At 46.9% G+C, this 17273-nt stretch overlaps 6 non-coding genes and 2 pseudogenes across 6 annotated transcripts; all 8 read left to right on the forward strand.

The window, feature by feature from the left end:
- Positions 1-3639: 3639 nt before the first annotated feature.
- LOC142370275 (U2 spliceosomal RNA) lies at positions 3640-3818 on the forward strand (annotated as a pseudogene).
- Positions 3819-4182: 364 nt separating this feature from the next.
- Positions 4183-4301, forward strand: LOC142366883 (5S ribosomal RNA). Its single transcript, XR_012766899.1, has one exon. It is a non-coding gene; the product is annotated as a 5S ribosomal RNA (ribosomal RNA).
- Positions 4302-4906: 605 nt separating this feature from the next.
- Positions 4907-5019, forward strand: LOC142372080 (U5 spliceosomal RNA). The gene has a single exon (XR_012768186.1). It is a non-coding gene; the product is annotated as a U5 spliceosomal RNA (small nuclear RNA).
- A 5944-nt stretch (positions 5020-10963) lies between these two features.
- LOC142370342 (U2 spliceosomal RNA) lies at positions 10964-11143 on the forward strand (annotated as a pseudogene).
- Positions 11144-11507: 364 nt separating this feature from the next.
- LOC142372568 (5S ribosomal RNA) lies at positions 11508-11626 on the forward strand. The gene has a single exon (XR_012768273.1). It is a non-coding gene; the product is annotated as a 5S ribosomal RNA (ribosomal RNA).
- Positions 11627-12235: 609 nt separating this feature from the next.
- Positions 12236-12348, forward strand: LOC142370768 (U5 spliceosomal RNA). Its single transcript, XR_012767878.1, has one exon. It is a non-coding gene; the product is annotated as a U5 spliceosomal RNA (small nuclear RNA).
- A 305-nt stretch (positions 12349-12653) lies between these two features.
- Positions 12654-12844, forward strand: LOC142367796 (U2 spliceosomal RNA). The gene has a single exon (XR_012767178.1). It is a non-coding gene; the product is annotated as a U2 spliceosomal RNA (small nuclear RNA).
- Positions 12845-13074: 230 nt separating this feature from the next.
- On the forward strand, positions 13075-13193 carry LOC142400942 (5S ribosomal RNA). Its single transcript, XR_012773010.1, has one exon. It is a non-coding gene; the product is annotated as a 5S ribosomal RNA (ribosomal RNA).
- The last annotated feature ends 4080 nt before the right edge of the window (positions 13194-17273 follow it).

The following is a 17273-nucleotide window of genomic DNA, read 5'->3' on the forward strand; positions in this document are numbered from 1 at the left end:
GATCAAAAACCCTCAGGTTCTGGTGAAGGGCAGCACTGTGGTGAGAGACGGACGGGCACTTTTAGCACATTTGACTTTTATGGGACAAGATTTTAACCTCTTAAATATTTATGGCTTTAACGAAAAAAATGACCGGTATGACCTTTTAGAAGACCTGCAGTCCCACATGCTAGGTAGGGCACCACTAGTTTTAGGGGGTGATTTTAACTGTATTTTAAGCAGGAGTGACAGAAAAAGAGCAGGGGAATTTTTTAAAGTTGACAAAACATCGGTTTTATTACAGGGCATATGCAAGGATTTTAAACTTCAGGACTGTTTTAGGACCATGCATCCCAGAGAGGAGGGCTTCACCTGGTTCAGTGGTGATGGCACCAGAGCCTCTCGTATAGACTACCTTTTTACACGGGACTGCCCACCAACCGATGCTAGATTGACCCCCGTTTTCTTTTCTGATCACCTGATGCTTTCCTGCACCCTATCACTCTCTTCGGGTGTGACTTCCGGAAGTGGTCTGTGGAAACTAAACTGCTCCCTTTTAGAAGAAAATGAAATAGTTAGTCAGTACCGGGAGCAGTACCACGAGTGGCAGACCCTTCAAGACTTTTACGATACACGTGCACACTGGTGGGAAATGGTGAAGGAAAAGACCCAGACTTTCTTTAGACAGGCAGGTAGGAGAAAAAAGAATAGGGAAAACAGACGCATGATGGGACTGCAGAAGCGACTACAGCGCTATTTTAAATTAAACCAACAAGGGATGGATTTTAATGATGAAATCAAACAAGTGAAAACAGAGATGTCGATTTTAGCAGATATTAAAAGTAAGGGTGTCATTTTAAGAAGCAGGGAACGAGAAATAGAGGAAGGAGAGAAGTGCACAAGGTATTTTTTTAAGAAAATTGTGAATAAAGGGGGGGCCATTTTAAAGCTAACAAAAGAGAACGGGTGCACAGTTGATTCAATGGAAGAAATTAAACAAGCTGTTGAACAATTTTATCGTGAACTGTACGAACAAAAACCTGTTGAAATGGACACCATGACAGAAGTTTTAAATTTCATAGAAAAAACAGTAAAAGACAGTGTGCTTTTAACCCAAGATTTTACAATTTCAGAGTTAAATAAATGTTTTACAAATTTTAAGAAAGGGAAGTCCCCAGGACAAGATGGACTTCCCTTGGAATTTTATTTGACCTTTTGGGATATTTTAGCACCTGACTTGTTTACTGTTTTTATGGAATTTGAGCAACTTGACCGACTTCCTGACAGTTTTAGAGCAGGGATAGTGACTCTTCTTCACAAAAAAAAAGACAAGACTGACTTGAAGAATTGGAGACCGATTACACTTTTAAACTTTGACTGTAAACTTTTTAGTAAACTTTTAGCCTCACGTATGTCCTTGTTTTTAGAAGACCTGATTCACCCGGATCAAGCCTGTGCCATCCCGGGGAGGAAGATAACCGACAGCCTCGTACTGATCCGAGACACCATCTGTTATGCGAGAGACAGAAACATTCGGCTAGCAGTCCTAAATTTAGACTTTGAGAAAGCCTTTGATCGGGTCTCGCACCAGTACCTTTTCCAGGTACTGCAAAAAATGGGGTTCCCAGAAAGGTTTATAGCTTGGGTGGGTCTGCTGTACCGGGGCATTACCAGCAAATTCCTTGTTAACGGGCATCTGACAAAAGCAGTAAACATCCACTGCGGTGTCCGTCAGGGTTGTCGGTTATCTGCCCTCCTCTACATCATCTGTGTGGAACCACTGGCACAGAGCTTGAGAAGGGACCACCGAATCATTGGGGTGAGAGTCCCGGGGAGCGGGGGACTATCGACAAAGTGTGTTTTATATATGGACGACGTGAACATTTTATGTACAGACCTAATATCCATCAACAGGACTCTGGACTTGACTGACTGGTATGGAAGGGCCTCTGGGGCAAAACTAAACAGAAACAAGACCCAAGCCCAATTTTACGGGCCATGGACAGCGAATGAGACTGCAGGACTCCCCGTGACTATAACCCAGACAAAACAGAAAATACTGGGGATTAATTTTGACAAGGAAGGGGGAGGGACATCAAACTGGCCAGACGTGGTAGGGAAAGTAAAGCAAAGACTAGGATACTGGGGACTTAGAGGACTGACCATTGAAGGAAAGGTTTTAATCATCAAAGCCGTGATTTTACCTTTGCTTTTACTAATCAGTTCTGTTTTTATCCCACCTAGGAAAGTGCTTTTAGACCTGGACCGAGCCATTTTTTATTTTCTGTGGGGCTCCAAGTGGGAAAGACTGAGGAGAGATGTAATGAAGAAACAAAAAGAGAAAGGAGGAAAAGGAGTGCCTGATTTTTATTTGTTTTTAGGAAGCAGATACACTACACTGCACATCCTACAGGCCACAGACCCATCCGGAAACCCCAAAACTAAAGCAATGACACGATTCTGGATGGGTTCTTACCTCAGAAGACTGAAGATTTTACCCACCGACCTAAAAGTGCCCGTGTCTTTTAGCCTGCCACCATCCTATGCTTTTATCCAGACGTTCTTAAAGCATTTTAACTTGGAGGCAGAGGAGTTGCATGTTTTAACAAACCACCGCTCTTTGATTTCTGTTGTGCAGGAGCGGGAACCAGTGAGTCCAGTGCGTGGGCTCGCGTTCGGCGAGCCCTCAACAGTTTGGTGCAACGTCAACCATTCCGCTCTCCCAAACAGACTCCGGGACCTGTCGTGGATGGTGGCTCATGAGATCCTCCCAGTCAGGTCCGTTATGCACTCCCGGGGCATGTCAGCGATCTCAACCTGCCCGCGACCTGGTTGTGGCGCGCCCGAGTCGGTGAGGCACCTGCTCTGGGAGTGCAGCGCTGCTGCAGACCAGTGGGCAACAGCCGGCTCCTTGCAATTCCCGTACTTGCCAGCAAGGGAGGTCCTCACAGCACAACTCGTGCTCTATGGGGTGAGCCAAACAAAAATAAAAAAGAATGACTTTGCCAAGCAGTGGCTCACCCTAGCCGCTATGAAAGACGCCATGTGGACCTCCAGGAACTTGCTGGTGAGGAAGCGCATGCAGATCCCCTCCGTGGCTGTGATCCGGATGGCCGCAGTGGCGGCTCAAGCGGCCGGAGCTGCAGGCGGCGGGCCTAGGACACATCCACAAAGAAGAATCGCCTCTGTGCCCATTCGGATGAAGGAGCCGGAGCTACACACAAAAAGGTCAAAGCAGCGACGGCCTGGCTCTCCGGGTGAGGCAGGTGGGAAGGAGCAACAGGGTGGGGATCTCCGCTGAGCTCCACGACAGGATCCCGAGAGACCTACTGTTTGGGGGAGCGAAATGAGTTTCCCTGGGTAGGGACTCACTGCGCTCCTGCACAAAAAATGGACTTGGAAGAGAGCATTTTAACTAATGCACTCCTTTTTAAAGACACTCAATACAAACTGCTACTCGCATGAGAACTACTTCACATGTAACTTTTTACCTTAGACAACATTGACCTTATCTGTAATATCCCATGGAAAACTTGTTTTATTGTTGTTGTTTTTAAATGTGGTTATACAGATTACACTTATTTATTGATGTTTTTATTCATAGGTAAAACATATGTCTTAAATATGAAGTTTTTATGAAAATGTGATGTATTAGTGTCAATAAATTTTTTTCAAAAGAAAAAAAATCTGTTCTTATCAGTTTAATATCTGATACGTCCTCTATATGAGGACTACATATTAAATGGATTTTTAGGCACAGGGGTTGAAAAAGGGGCTTGCTCCGTTCACTCCACGCATCGACCCGGTACTGCAGTGCCGCCGGGAACGGTGCACTCTTCCCAACTCTTGTGAAATAACAAAACCAGCGGTACATGGTGGTAGTTTCAGGGAGCCGTTGTATTCTGACTTCTAAAACAGGACTATAATCTTTAGAAAAGACGCAGTTTATGAGCACGTCGTGGGACTGAGCTTCCCTGGTTTCCCTGTATGACCATGAACACCAAACTACACACAGAGAACAGAGGAGCTTGACAGACACACACTAAGTTATCTGAGAGTCCCATTTTCAGCTGCAGAGAACAATCACATCAGGGAAGTCGACGTGCAGGCTCAACATCAGCCTCTCAAGCCAACTCTCTGGTGAAATAGGGGAAACGTATGGTTCCAGCACCTATGTAACACATATTTGTCACGGGGACTGTGGCTTACGGCCACACCGCCCTGAACGCGCCCGATCTCGTCCGAACTCGGAAGCCAAGCAGGGTCGGGCCAGGTTAGTACTTGGATGGGAGACCGCTTGGGAATACCAGGTGCTGTAAGCTTTTTTCTCTCTTCTCTCTGCATGTCTTTTGTTGAAACATCTGATGATCACCCTGTGATCCATCTTGCTGATCCTGGATCTGCTAAGGTGTCCCAGGTCATGGTTGCCTTTGATCCTCATACATTTAACTTTGTCCTGACAAAGGAGCAGTTCCAAAAAGTCAAACAGGGACTGCCTTTGCATTTGACGCAGTCAAACTGCATGCGCCTGGAGAAGCCAAAAGGCTTACAGCACCTGGTATTCCCAGGCGGTCTCCCCATCCAAGTACTAACCAGGCCCGACTCTGCTTAGCTTCTGAGATAAAACTCTGGCTTTTTAGTCTGCGAAAAGAGAGTGAAAGTGAACTCCACTTTGAGATGGCTCTGGGATTGGGCCGACTGGGAGAATTGCTTGAAAAAAAGCTCTACACCCAATGAGCGGTCAGAACAAAGCCTCAAGACCCCTAGTCTTTTGCACAGAGTAAAAGACAAAGCAGCCATTGAATAGGGCCCGATTGTTCCTACCTGGTCGGCCGAGGAGCGAGCGTCTCAACCAAGCAAAGCTCACCGTGGGGAAGGTGGCTATACCAACTAGCCTGATGCACTGCTCCCGCAGTGTCAAATTCTCGTACTCTGGTTTCTCTTCATAACGTACAAGTCTTTCGCCTTTTACTAAAGACTTCCGTGGAGAGCAGCATTAATGAGTTGTTTCCATTTTTGGAAGGCTTTACCTTTGCGGGTGAAGCCCATTCTGTCTGTGCAAAGGAAATCTTCTTGCTGTGCCAAGTGACTTCTCGGAGTAGAGTCACCTTATTTCTTGAGACCGTGCCCATGTTCAAAGCTGGAGCGCTAAATTGTTGTTGTTGTTTGAATGGTGCTCAGTGGAGCGGGCGGGAGTGCAAAGTTGTACCATCTGAAACGGCTGAAGAGTGCTCACTGCAGCGGGTGGGCGGAGGTGCAAAGTGACGCTTTGTAGGCAAAAAAAGAGCACCGCCACAAGTGCGCATTGTGCCAGGAAGGGCGCTCGGACGTGAAACAGTGGAGGGTTATCGCTTCTCGGCCTTTTGGCTAAGACTGCGATCGCCTCCTTTGGGTGGACTATTTTATGCCTTTTTGGCATCAAATTTTCTCGCTTTGGAGGTTCTTTTTTGCGTTCGATCAAAGTGTTCCAAGTCTTTTGTAGTTGGAGTTCTTTGTATTTAAATTTTCTTGTATTACCCTTTTTTTTTTTTTTTCAGGTTTTTGCTTTTTGAACGAGTTTCAGCTGAAACAGGGTCATTGTCGGTGTTCCGTTTTTTTTAGAGGAAGGTAAGTATCCATTTTTAGTACCTTTTCATCCACTTTTTACTCTTTTATTGGGCTTTTAGTGTGATATTTATTATTGTTCTTTTAAGCATTTTATTTAAAAACTGTTTGTGGTGCCTCCATCATGTCGGCAAACTATGCTGGCATGAGGAGGCACCACAGCGCTAGATTTTTATTTAAAGAAAAAGAAGGAAAGCTTATAGAGATGTCCAGATTGGACTTCTCTCGGAAGCTAATTCAAAACATATTGAACTTTAAGCCAGATGATTTGAATTGCATCCTGTCATTGCCTTTTAACAAAGGTTTTGATGTAAGTTTTCGCACTGCAGCTTTGCTGCAGGAGTTTTGGATGAGATTTGGTAATGTGCAAGCCCAGTTTTCTGCGTTTACTGTTGAGAAACTTACTGACAATACTCTGAAGACAGTAATTGTCAGAATGTTCAATGAAATGGTGAACGCAGAAGATATCTGTATATGGTTGGGAAGATTCTGCACTGTTAAAGGCCAGGCAATGAAGGTGAGGGATGTCGACGGCATCTGGAACTGCGCCTGGAGGGTCCCCATCCAACAATGGCAAGACCCCCAGGGCTTCCAGGGCCTGAGACATCTCCCATAAATGATTGTCTTGGGAGAAAACAGAGGCTACATCCACTACCAGGGACAGCCCAAACTCTGCCGCAAGTGTGGGGAGCACGGGCACCTGGTGGAGGCCTGCACGAAGGTGTTCTGTGGCAAATGTAGAGGAATCGGTCACACCTTCGAAGAGTGTACGAATGGCAGAAAGTGCAATCTCTGTGGAGAATCAAACCACCTCTTCAGAGATTGCCCAAAATCTTTTGCCAACAAATTGAAATCCAAAAAAACGCGAGAAGGAAATGGAGGGCAGACCGAGGCAGTTAACAAGCTACTTGAAACAGCTGGGCTGGAAAATTCAAACTTCCCGCCAAAATCCCTGAATGGTGGACAGCAGTCAGGTGAGGCCGAGGAGGGGGAGGGGCCTGCTACACCCCCACCAATGGAGAGTTCTGGAGAGGAGGAGGAGGAGGAGGTGGTGCAGGCAGAAGGCGGAGCTAGTTCAGAATGTGAAGAAGTCCAATCACAGGATGATAGCGAGGATGCCTCCCTCCCAGATGCCCAGCAAACAAAGAGGCTTGCATCAGAATTGTCCTCTGATTCTCCTATAGTCTCAGAGAAGAGGGGAAGAGCTGGGACTACCTCAGACAGTTCATCTGTGGAGGAGCCCAGAGTCTTCCCCCTCCAATTCACCAAATGAGGTCTCTTTTTTAAATGTAGTTCTGCAATCAACCCCTCGAGACTCAAAGTTTAACAAAACCTTGCAACAGAGGCCAACCCCCAGAGTCCGACCGGGGAATAGAGCTCAACACCCTCGCCTCTCACCTGTAGAAGTGAAGGAAGAGCTCCGTTCACAAGAAATAACATAACTGCTTTTAAGACATTTTAAATGTTTTAACCCTCATTTAGTCTTTTAAGATGTCATACCTGTTGTTTTTAACCATACTCATGACACTCACTCTCTCAACTATTAATGTGAGAAGTGTAAAGTCGAAAGTTAGAGCCCAGAGTGTTTTATCCTTTCTTAGTTCTTTTAAGTCAGATGTTCTTTTAATACAGGAATGCGGCCTACCGTTTTTAAAGCACTACAGACAGTGGGAGGAGATGTGGCCACAGACATCATTGTGGAGTGGATCCAACCAAAACAAAAATGACGGAGTGGCCATTTTGATCAAAAACCCTCAGGTTCTGGTGAAGGGCAGCACTGTGGTGAGAGACGGACGGGCACTTTTAGCACATTTGACTTTTCTGGGACAAGATTTTAACCTCTTAAATATTTATGGCTTTAACGAAAAAAATGACCGGTATGACCTTTTAGAAGACCTGCAGTCCCACATGCTAGGTAGGGCACCACTAGTTTTAGGGGGTGATTTTTAACTGTATTTTAAGCAGGAGTGACAGAAAAAGAGCAGGGGAATTTTTTAAAGTTGACAAAACATCGGTTTTATTACAGGGCATATGCAAGGATTTTAAACTTCAGGACTGTTTTAGGACCATGCATCCCAGAGAGGAGGGCTTCACCTGGTTCAGTGGTGATGGCACCAGAGCCTCTCGTATAGACTACCTTTTTACACGGGACTGCCCACCAACCGATGCTAGATTGACCCCCGTTTTCTTTTCTGATCACCTGATGCTTTCCTGCACCCTATCACTCTCTTCGGGTGTGACTTCCGGAAGTGGTCTGTGGAAACTAAACTGCTCCCTTTTAGAAGAAAATGAAATAGTTAGTCAGTACCGGGAGCAGTACCACGAGTGGCAGACCCTTCAAGACTTTTACGATACACGTGCACACTGGTGGGAAATGGTGAAGGAAAAGACCCAGACTTTCTTTAGACAGGCAGGTAGGAGAAAAAAGAATAGGGAAAACAGACGCATGATGGGACTGCAGAAGCGACTACAGCGCTATTTTAAATTAAACCAACAAGGGATGGATTTTAATGATGAAATCAAACAAGTGAAAACAGAGATGTCGATTTTAGCAGATATTAAAAGTAAGGGTGTCATTTTAAGAAGCAGGGAACGAGAAATAGAGGAAGGAGAGAAGTGCACAAGGTATTTTTTTAAGAAAATTGTGAATAAAGGGGGGGCCATTTTAAAGCTAACAAAAGAGAACGGGTGCACAGTTGATTCAATGGAAGAAATTAAACAAGCTGTTGAACAATTTTATCGTGAACTGTACGAACAAAAACCTGTTGAAATGGACACCATGACAGAAGTTTTAAATTTCATAGAAAAAACAGTAAAAGACAGTGTGCTTTTAACCCAAGATTTCACAATTTCAGAGTTAAATAAATGTTTTACAAATTTTAAGAAAGGGAAGTCCCCAGGACAAGATGGACTTCCCTTGGAATTTTATTTGACCTTTTGGAATATTTTAGCACCTGACTTGTTTACTGTTTTTATGGAATTTGAGCAACTTGAGCGACTTCCTGACAGTTTTAGAGCAGGGATAGTGACTCTTCTTCACAAAAAAAAAGACAAGACTGACTTGAAGAATTGGAGACCGATTACACTTTTAAACTTTGACTGTAAACTTTTTAGTAAACTTTTAGCCTCACGTATGTCCTTGTTTTTAGAAGACCTGATTCACCCGGATCAAGCCTGTGCCATCCCGGGGAGGAAGATAACCGACAGCCTCGTACTGATCCGAGACACCATCTGTTATGCGAGAGACAGAAACATTCGGCTAGCAGTCCTAAATTTAGACTTTGAGAAAGCCTTTGATCGGGTCTCGCACCAGTAACTTTTCCAGGTACTGCAAAAAATGGGGTTCCCAGAAAGGTTTATAGCTTGGGTGGGTCTGCTGTACCGGGGCATTACCAGCAAATTCCTTGTTAACGGGCATCTGACAAAAGCAGTAAACATCCACTGCGGTGTCCGTCAGGGTTGTCCGTTATCTGCCCTCCTCTACATCATCTGTGTGGAACCACTGGCACAGAGCTTGAGAAGGGACCACCGAATCAATGGGGTGAGAGTCCCGGGGAGCGGGGGACTATCGACAAAGTGTGTTTTATATATGGACGACGTAAACATTTTATGTACAGACCTAATATCCATCAACAGGACTCTGGACTTGACTGACTGGTATGGACGGGCCTCTGGGGCAAAACTAAACAGAAACAAGACCCAAGCCCAATTTTACGGACCATGGACAGCGACTGAGACTGCAGGACTCCCCGTGACTATAACCCAGACAAAACAGAAAATACTGGGGATTAATTTTGACAAGGAAGGGGGAGGGACATCAAACTGGCCAGACGTGGTAGGGAAAGTAAAGCAAAGACTAGGATACTGGGGACTTAGAGGACTGACCATTGAAGGAAAGGTTTTAATCATCAAAGCCGTGATTTTACCTTTGCTTTTACTAATCAGTTCTGTTTTTATCCCACCTAGAAAAGTGCTTTTAGACCTGGACCGAGCCATTTTTTACTTTCTATGGGGCTCCAAGTGGGAAAGACTGAGGAGAGATGTAATGAAGAAACAAAAAGAGAAAGGAGGAAAAGGAGTGCCTGATTTTTATTTGTTTTTAGGAAGCAGATACACTACACTGCACATCCTACAGGCCACAGACCCATCCGGAAACCCCAAAACTAAAGCAATGACACGATTCTGGATGGGTTCTTACCTCAGAAGACTGAAGATTTTACCCACCGACCTAAAAGTGCCCGTGTCTTTTAGCCTGCCACCATCCTATGCTTTTATCCAGACGTTCTTAAAGCATTTTAACTTGGAGGCAGAGGAGTTGCATGTTTTAACAAACCACCGCTCTTTGATTTCTGTTGTGCAGGAGCGGGAACCAGTGAGTCCAGTGCGTGGGCTCGCGTTCGGCGAGCCCTCAACAGTTTGGTGCAACGTCAACCATTCCGCTCTCCCAAACAGACTCCGGGACCTGTCGTGGATGGTGGCTCATGAGATCCTCCCAGTCAGGTCCGTTATGCACTCCCGGGGCATGTCAGCGATCTCAACCTGCCCGCGACCTGGTTGTGGCGCGCCCGAGTCGGTGAGGCACCTGTTCTGGGAGTGCAGCGCTGCTGCAGACCAGTGGGCAACAGCCGGCTCCTTACAATTCCCGTACTTGCCAGCAAGGGAGGTCCTCACAGCACAACTCGTGCTCTATGGGGTGAGCCAAACAAAAATGAAAAAGAATGACTTTGCCAAGCAGTGGCTCACTCTAGCCGCCATCAAAGACGCCATGTGGACCTCCAGAAACTTGCTGGTGAGGAAGCGCATGCAGATCCCCCCCGTGGCTGTGATCCGGATGGCCGCAGCGGCGGCTAAAGCGGCCGGAGCTGCAGGCGGCGGGCCTAGGACACATCCACAAAGAAGAATCGCCTCTGTGCCCATTCGGATGAAGGAGTCGGAGCTACACACAAAAAGGTCAAAGCAGCGACGGCCTGGCTCTCCGGGTGTGGCAGGTGGGAAGGAGCAACAGGGTGGGGATCTCCGCTGAGCTCCACGACAGGATCCCGAGAGACCTACTGTTTGGGGGAGCGAAATGAGTTTCCCTGGGTAGGGACTCACTGCGCTCCTGCTCAAAAAATGGACTTGGAAGAGAGCATTTTAACTAATGCACTCCTTTTTAAAGACACTCAATACAAACTGCTACTCGCATGAGAACTAATTCACATGTAGCTTTTACATTAGACGACATTGACTTTATCTGTAATATCCCATGAAAAACTCGTTTTATTGTTGTTGTTTTAAATCTGGTTATACAGATTACACTTATTTATTGATGTTTTTATTCATAGGTAAAACAAATGTCTTAAAAATGAAGTTTTTATGAAAATGTGATGTATTAGTGTCAATAAATTTTTTCAAAAGAAAAAAAAAATCTGTTCTTATCAGTTTAATATCTGATACGTCCTCTATATGAGGACTACATATTAAATGGATTTTTAGGCACAGGGGTTGAAAAAGGGGCTTGCTCCGTTCACTCCACGCATCGACCCGGTACTGCAGTGCCGCCGGGAACGGTGCACTCTTCCCAACTCTTGTGAAATAACAAAACCAGCGGTACATGGTGGTAGTTTCAGGGAGCCATTGTATTCTGACTTCTAAAATGGAACTATAATCTTTAGAAAAGACGCAGTTTATGAGCACGTCGTGGGATTGAGCTTCCCTGGTTTCTCTGTATGACCATGAACACCAAACTACACACAGAGAACAGAGGAGCTTGACAGACACACACTAAGTTATCTGAGAGTCCCATTTTCAGCTGCAGAGAACAATCACATCAGGGAAGTCGACGTGCAGGCTCAACATCAGCCTCTCAAGCCAACTCTCTGGTAAAATAGGGGAAACGTATGGTTCCAGCACCTATGTAACACATATTTGTCACGGGGACTGTGGCTTACGGCCACACCGCCCTGAACACGCCCGATCTCGTCCGAACTCGGAAGCCAAGCAGGGTCGGGCCTGGTTAGTACTTGGATGGGAGACCGCTTGGGAATACCAGGTGCTGTAAGCATTTTTCTCTCTTCTCTTCTCTCTGCATGTCTTTTGTTGAAACATCTGTTGATCACCCTGTGATCCATCTTGCTGATCCTGGATCTGCTAAGGTGTCCCAGGTCATGGTTGCCTTTGATCCTCATACATTTAACTTTGTCCTGACAAAGGAGCAGTTCCAAAAAGTCAAACAGGGACTGCCTTTGCATTTGACGCAGTCAAACTGCATGCGCCTGGAGAAGCCAAAAGGCTTACAGCACCTGGTATTCCCAGGCGGTCTCCCCATCCAAGTACTAACCAGGCCCGACTCTGCTTAGCTTCTGAGATAAAACTCTGGCTTTTTAGTCTGCGAAAGAGAGTGAAAGTGAACTCCACTTTGAGATGGCTCTGGGATTGGGCCGACTGGGAGAATTGCTTGAAAAAAACCTCTACACCCAATGGGCGGTCAGAACAAAGCCTCAAGACCCCTAGTCTTTTGCACAGAGTAAAAGACAAAGCAGCCATTGAATAGGGCCCGATTGTTCCTACCTGGTCGGCCGAGGAGCCAGCGTCTCAACCAAGCAAAGCTCACCGTGGGGAAGGTGGCTATACCAACTAGCCTGATGCACTGCTCCCGCAGTGTCAAATTCTCGTACTCTGGTTTCTCTTCATAACGTACAAGTCTTTCGCCTTTTACTAAAGACTTCCGTGGAGAGCAGCATTAATGAGTTGTTTCTATTTTTGGAAGGCTTTACCTTTGCGGCTGAAGCCCATTCTGTCTGTGCAAAGGAAATCTTCTTGCTGTGCCAAGTGACTTCTCGGAGTAGAGTCACCTTATTTCTTGAGACCGTGCCCATGTTCAAAGCCTGGAGCGCTAAATTGTTGTTGTTTGAATGGTGCTCAGTGGAGCGGGCGGGAGTGCAAAGTTGTACCATCTGAAACGGCTGAAGAGTGCTCACTGCAGCGGGTGGGCGGAGGTGCAAAGTGACGCTTTGTAGGCAAAAAAAGAGCACCGCCACTAGTGCGCATTGTGCCAGGAAGGGCGCTCGGACGTGAAACAGTGGAGGGTTATCGCTTCTCGGCCTTTTGGCTAAGATCAAGTGTAGTATCTGTTCTTATCAGTTTAATATCTGATACGTCCTCTATATGAGGACTACATATTAAATGGATTTTTAGGCACAGGGGTTGAAAAAGGGGCTTGCTCCGTTCACTCCACGCATCGACCCGGTACTGCAGTGCCGCCGGGAACGGTGCACTCTTCCCAACTCTTGTGAAATAACAAAACCAGCTGTACATGGTGGTAGTTTCAGGGAGCCATTGTATTCTGACTTCTAAAATGGAACTATAATCTTTAGAAAAGACGCAGTTTATGAGCACGTCGTGGGATTGAGCTTCCCTGGTTTCTCTGTATGACCATGAACACCAAACTACACACAGAGAACATGTATGGTTCCAGCACCTATGTAACACATATTTGTCACGAGGACTGTGGCTTACGGCCACACCGCCCTGAACACGCCAGATCTCGTCCGATCTCGGAAGCCAAGCAGGGTCGGGCCTGGTTAGTACTTGGATGGGAGACCGCTTGGGAATACCAGGTGCTGTAAGCATTTTTCTCTCTGCATGTCTTTTGTTGAAACATCTGTTGTGACACAGATTTCTGAATAATTTGCATCCTATTCTAATACAAAGCTTTTATACTAGTCTCATGCCATTACTACATGGAACAATTTACTATTAATATCCTATAGTTATACAGATTTATAACTATAGTAATGCAATCTTGTCAGCCTCTGTGCTTTTTTCCCCTCTATAACTTGTAAACTAAACAACTGGTTATACTATACAGGCAGGCTTTGTGTGTGTGTGTGTGTTTGTGTGTGTGTGTGTGTGTGTGTGTGTGTCTGTCTGTGTGTGTTTACAGAAGCAAATGGATCCTCTGATGCCTGTGCTGTCCATCCTGGACACAAGCTTCCCTAAGGACAGGCAGCAGTGTGTGCTTGGGATGACCAAGGAGGCCAAGGACTTCCTTAAGGCACATGCACGGGACCGTGAGACAGTGGACAGTAGGCTGAGAGACTCAGACAAGGCTTACAAAGAAGGTGAGAAGAGTGCATGCACAACCCTGTGCTTACAACTGCACTACTGTCTAGACATGATTACTTTAATTTTGTTCCCCCTTATTTATCTGTCTACAGCTTTGAAGAAATGCCAGATCGTCACACCCTCTCCAACTGAGGCGCAAGTCCTGGGGCAGCTGGTGATGACCTTTGGCCAGTACACCAGCAAGAGCTTCAAGTGGCTGGTCGAGAATGATGTCGGCTACTGCAAATAGTAAGTGATCGCCATGTGAATAGTGTTATAAGTTAATAGTACTGTATCACTATGTTACATTACTATGCCATTTCAGCATCGTCGACCGCCACATGAAGGAGATGAGGCACCCTGAGAAGAAGAAGACCATCAACGACGAGTGGCTGAAGGAGCAGCTGGTCAAGTACGCGCACCTCTTCACCACCGTCTCGTGCCACCTGGAGGTGAATGTGGACCGGGCCATCTATGGACAGGGGAGGTTCAAGTCGTTCACCTACCTGGAGATGTGGCAGTGGTACAGCCTGCACAAGAGGCTCCTGGCGGATCCTCAGGCTGGCAGCGACGCTGAGAGGAAGAGGGCGCAGGAGGCCTACACGTCGGTGACACAGTGGCTCATCATGAAGGAAGATGACATCAATTCAAAGGCCCTCAAGAGGTTCAGAAAGTACATTCTGGACAAGGAGGTATGTGTGCAGGTGAACATGTGTATAAAGGAATAACATAACAAATGTATTCATCCATCCATCCATCCATCCATCATCTTCCGCTGGTCCGGGGATCGGGTCGCGGGGGCAGCAGCTTGAGCAAAGAGACCCAGACGTCCCTGTCCCCGGCCACTTCCTCCAGCTCTTCTGGGGGGACCCCGAGGCGTTCCCAGGCCAGCCGAGAGACATAGTCTCTCCAACGTGTCCTGGGTCTTCCCCGGGGCCTCCTCCCAGTGGGACGGGCCCGGAACACCTCACCGGGGAGGCGTCCAGGAGGCATTCTCACTAGATGCCCGAGCCACCTCATCTGACTCCTCTCGATGCGGAGGAGCAGCGGTTCTACTCCGAGCCTCTCCCGGATGACCGAGCTTCTCACCCTATCTCTAAGGGAGAGCCCAGACACCCTGCGGAGGAAACTCATTTCGGCCGCTTGTATTCGCGATCTCGTTCTTTCGGTCACTACCCACAGCTCGTGACCATAGGTGAGGGTAGGAACATAGATTGACCGGTAAATCGAGAGCTTCGCCTTCTGGCTCAGCTCCTTCTTCACCACGACGGGCCGGTGCAGAGCCCGCATCACTGCAGACGCCGCACCGATCCGTCTGTCAATCTCCTGTTCCATTCGTCCCTCACTCGTGAACAAGACCCCGAGATACTTGAACTCCTCCACTTGGGGAAGGATCTCATTCCCGACCCGGAGAGGGCATTCCACCCTTTTCCGGTCGAAGACCATGGTCTCGGATTTGGAGGTGCTGATTCATGTATTCAGCAAAACTGAAATGTAATATTCCTCCTAATACCTCAGCAGGGTGTAGCCACTCCTTCCACCGCGTCTGCTTCCTCCAGCAAGCCCCCAGCAGCATCTGCAGCAGCAGCACCACCCACCACCAGCAAGGCCCCTCCATCACCTCCTCCTCCTGCACCTCCCTCCATCACCAGCAAGGCTCGTCCATCAGCCACACCTACCTCCACCACAAAGCCCCCTTCAGCACCAGCAGCAGCAGCAGCATCCCCCACCTCCACCACGAAGCCGAAGAAGAAGGCCTCCTCCAAGTCGGCTGCCCCAACACCCCGTGCAGCTGTGCCCACCTCTTCACCGGTACCCTCCTTCTTTGCGCCCCGTCCATCAGCCACCACTGCCAGCTCAGCAGACCCCAGCTGGGAAGACGACGCTCTGCTTGTGGAGGCTCTGTCCACCTACGAAACACAAGGTACATATTCATTTAACACAAGTTGTATTAGTTTACTGGCTAATAGCACACAGATCGTGCATGTCACATCCAGTGGGCTGCTGTAATGAAAAGCCTCATTCCACAGTGTGGATATACTATAATCAATGTGTTTTGGGTTTTTTTGTATTTACAGAGAGCCAGTCACAGGAGGCAGTTGGTGGTGAAGACGCCATCCTGTTTGAAGGATGGCACAAATCCTGGGAGGCTGAGGACAGCGGGCTGCCCGAGCAAGACATTAAGTGGCTGAAGGAGGATGAGGAGAGGGGGCTCTTTCTGAAGCCGCGGCCCTTCTCTGACATGTACGGCAGGAAGAGGTGGAGGAAGATCCTGAAGAGTGAAAAGATGTGGTTCCACCCTCCCGAGATGCCCGGTGTGGTGGATGGCAGCACGGTCCCCGTGGCAGACAGTTTCTTCCGACACCGCGTCTTCTTCTGGAGGCCAGTTGGTGTGTGGCGCTACAGCGTCCGCTGCACCGAGCCCGGCTGCCCTGCCAAGGACAACCCGAAGGCTTTCCTGTACCGCTGTGGCTACGGCAACAAGGTGAGGCCCATCTGTGACATCAACGGCTGGTAAATGACTGATACTGAGGCCCAGTGACTGATCTTGACTTGTCTGAACTTTTTTTTTCTCTTATCTTTGATGTCCCTATGTTGTTGTTTGTGTATATAGTTTCCTGATTGCACTCCTACATGCACATGTATATAGTTCTCATTTTTATTGTTCACTTACACTTGATTTCTTGTTTGTTCCCATATCTGCTGTTGCACATGGCTCTGTCTCCTGTCTGCCCACTGCTCCTGGTCAGTCAGTCTGTCTCTGTCTCACACACACACACTCTCCCTCCACCTCCACCTCCACGTCACCCCCCCTCTCTCTCTCTCTCTCTCTCTCTCTCTCTCTCTCCCCCTCACACACTTAATTTCAAATGTCTTGTCATGAAAAATGTGCACTATACATGTCTTAACTTTGTTTACTAAATGAGAATGCACTTGAATAAATGCACTTCAGCCCTTAAAGTGCCTTGAATCGCAGTAGCAGTGTGTTGTGTCATTTCCAAGTCAACACTTTCAATGTTCTCCTTCAATCTATTCATTATAATGTAACCTACCAGTAATTATAATCATTCATGATATACCATCATCTGTAATAATAAACACATGAACAGCATACAACTGTGAAGAAATAAAAAAAGTTTATTGACTTAATAGACAATGTTGCAGAGGTAACAGTGTGTCATTTCCCCCATAATCAATGTCTCCATCACCATGTAGGCCTCAAACCAGCGGGTCGACGTATGGAAAGACAAAAATAAGAGCTTTAGAGGTTTTGTTTACATTCACATCCACATGTTTCTGAAAATAGCCACACCAATTAGTCTCATGTCTTTTTTTAACCACCTTTTTCTTTTTTTCATACAATACCAAGTACCAGCTGGTGGGTGAAAATTAATAAATCACTCAAATGAAGTGATCAATAGACAGCAATGCAAGCATTAAAACACGATTCTATGTCCAACACTCCCAATTAGACAAAACACTTGTATAAAACGATCATTTAAGTCGTATTTTGTACATTTCCCTAGATTCACCCTGAAACAAAACTTCACCACATGGCCTGGCAGCTTTTGACAGCTAATTGACCAATAGTACAGCATGCCCAT

The sequence above is a fragment of the Odontesthes bonariensis genome, chromosome 2 (assembly GCF_027942865.1).
Source record: "Odontesthes bonariensis isolate fOdoBon6 chromosome 2, fOdoBon6.hap1, whole genome shotgun sequence".
Taxonomy (NCBI): Eukaryota; Metazoa; Chordata; class Actinopteri; order Atheriniformes; family Atherinopsidae; genus Odontesthes; species Odontesthes bonariensis.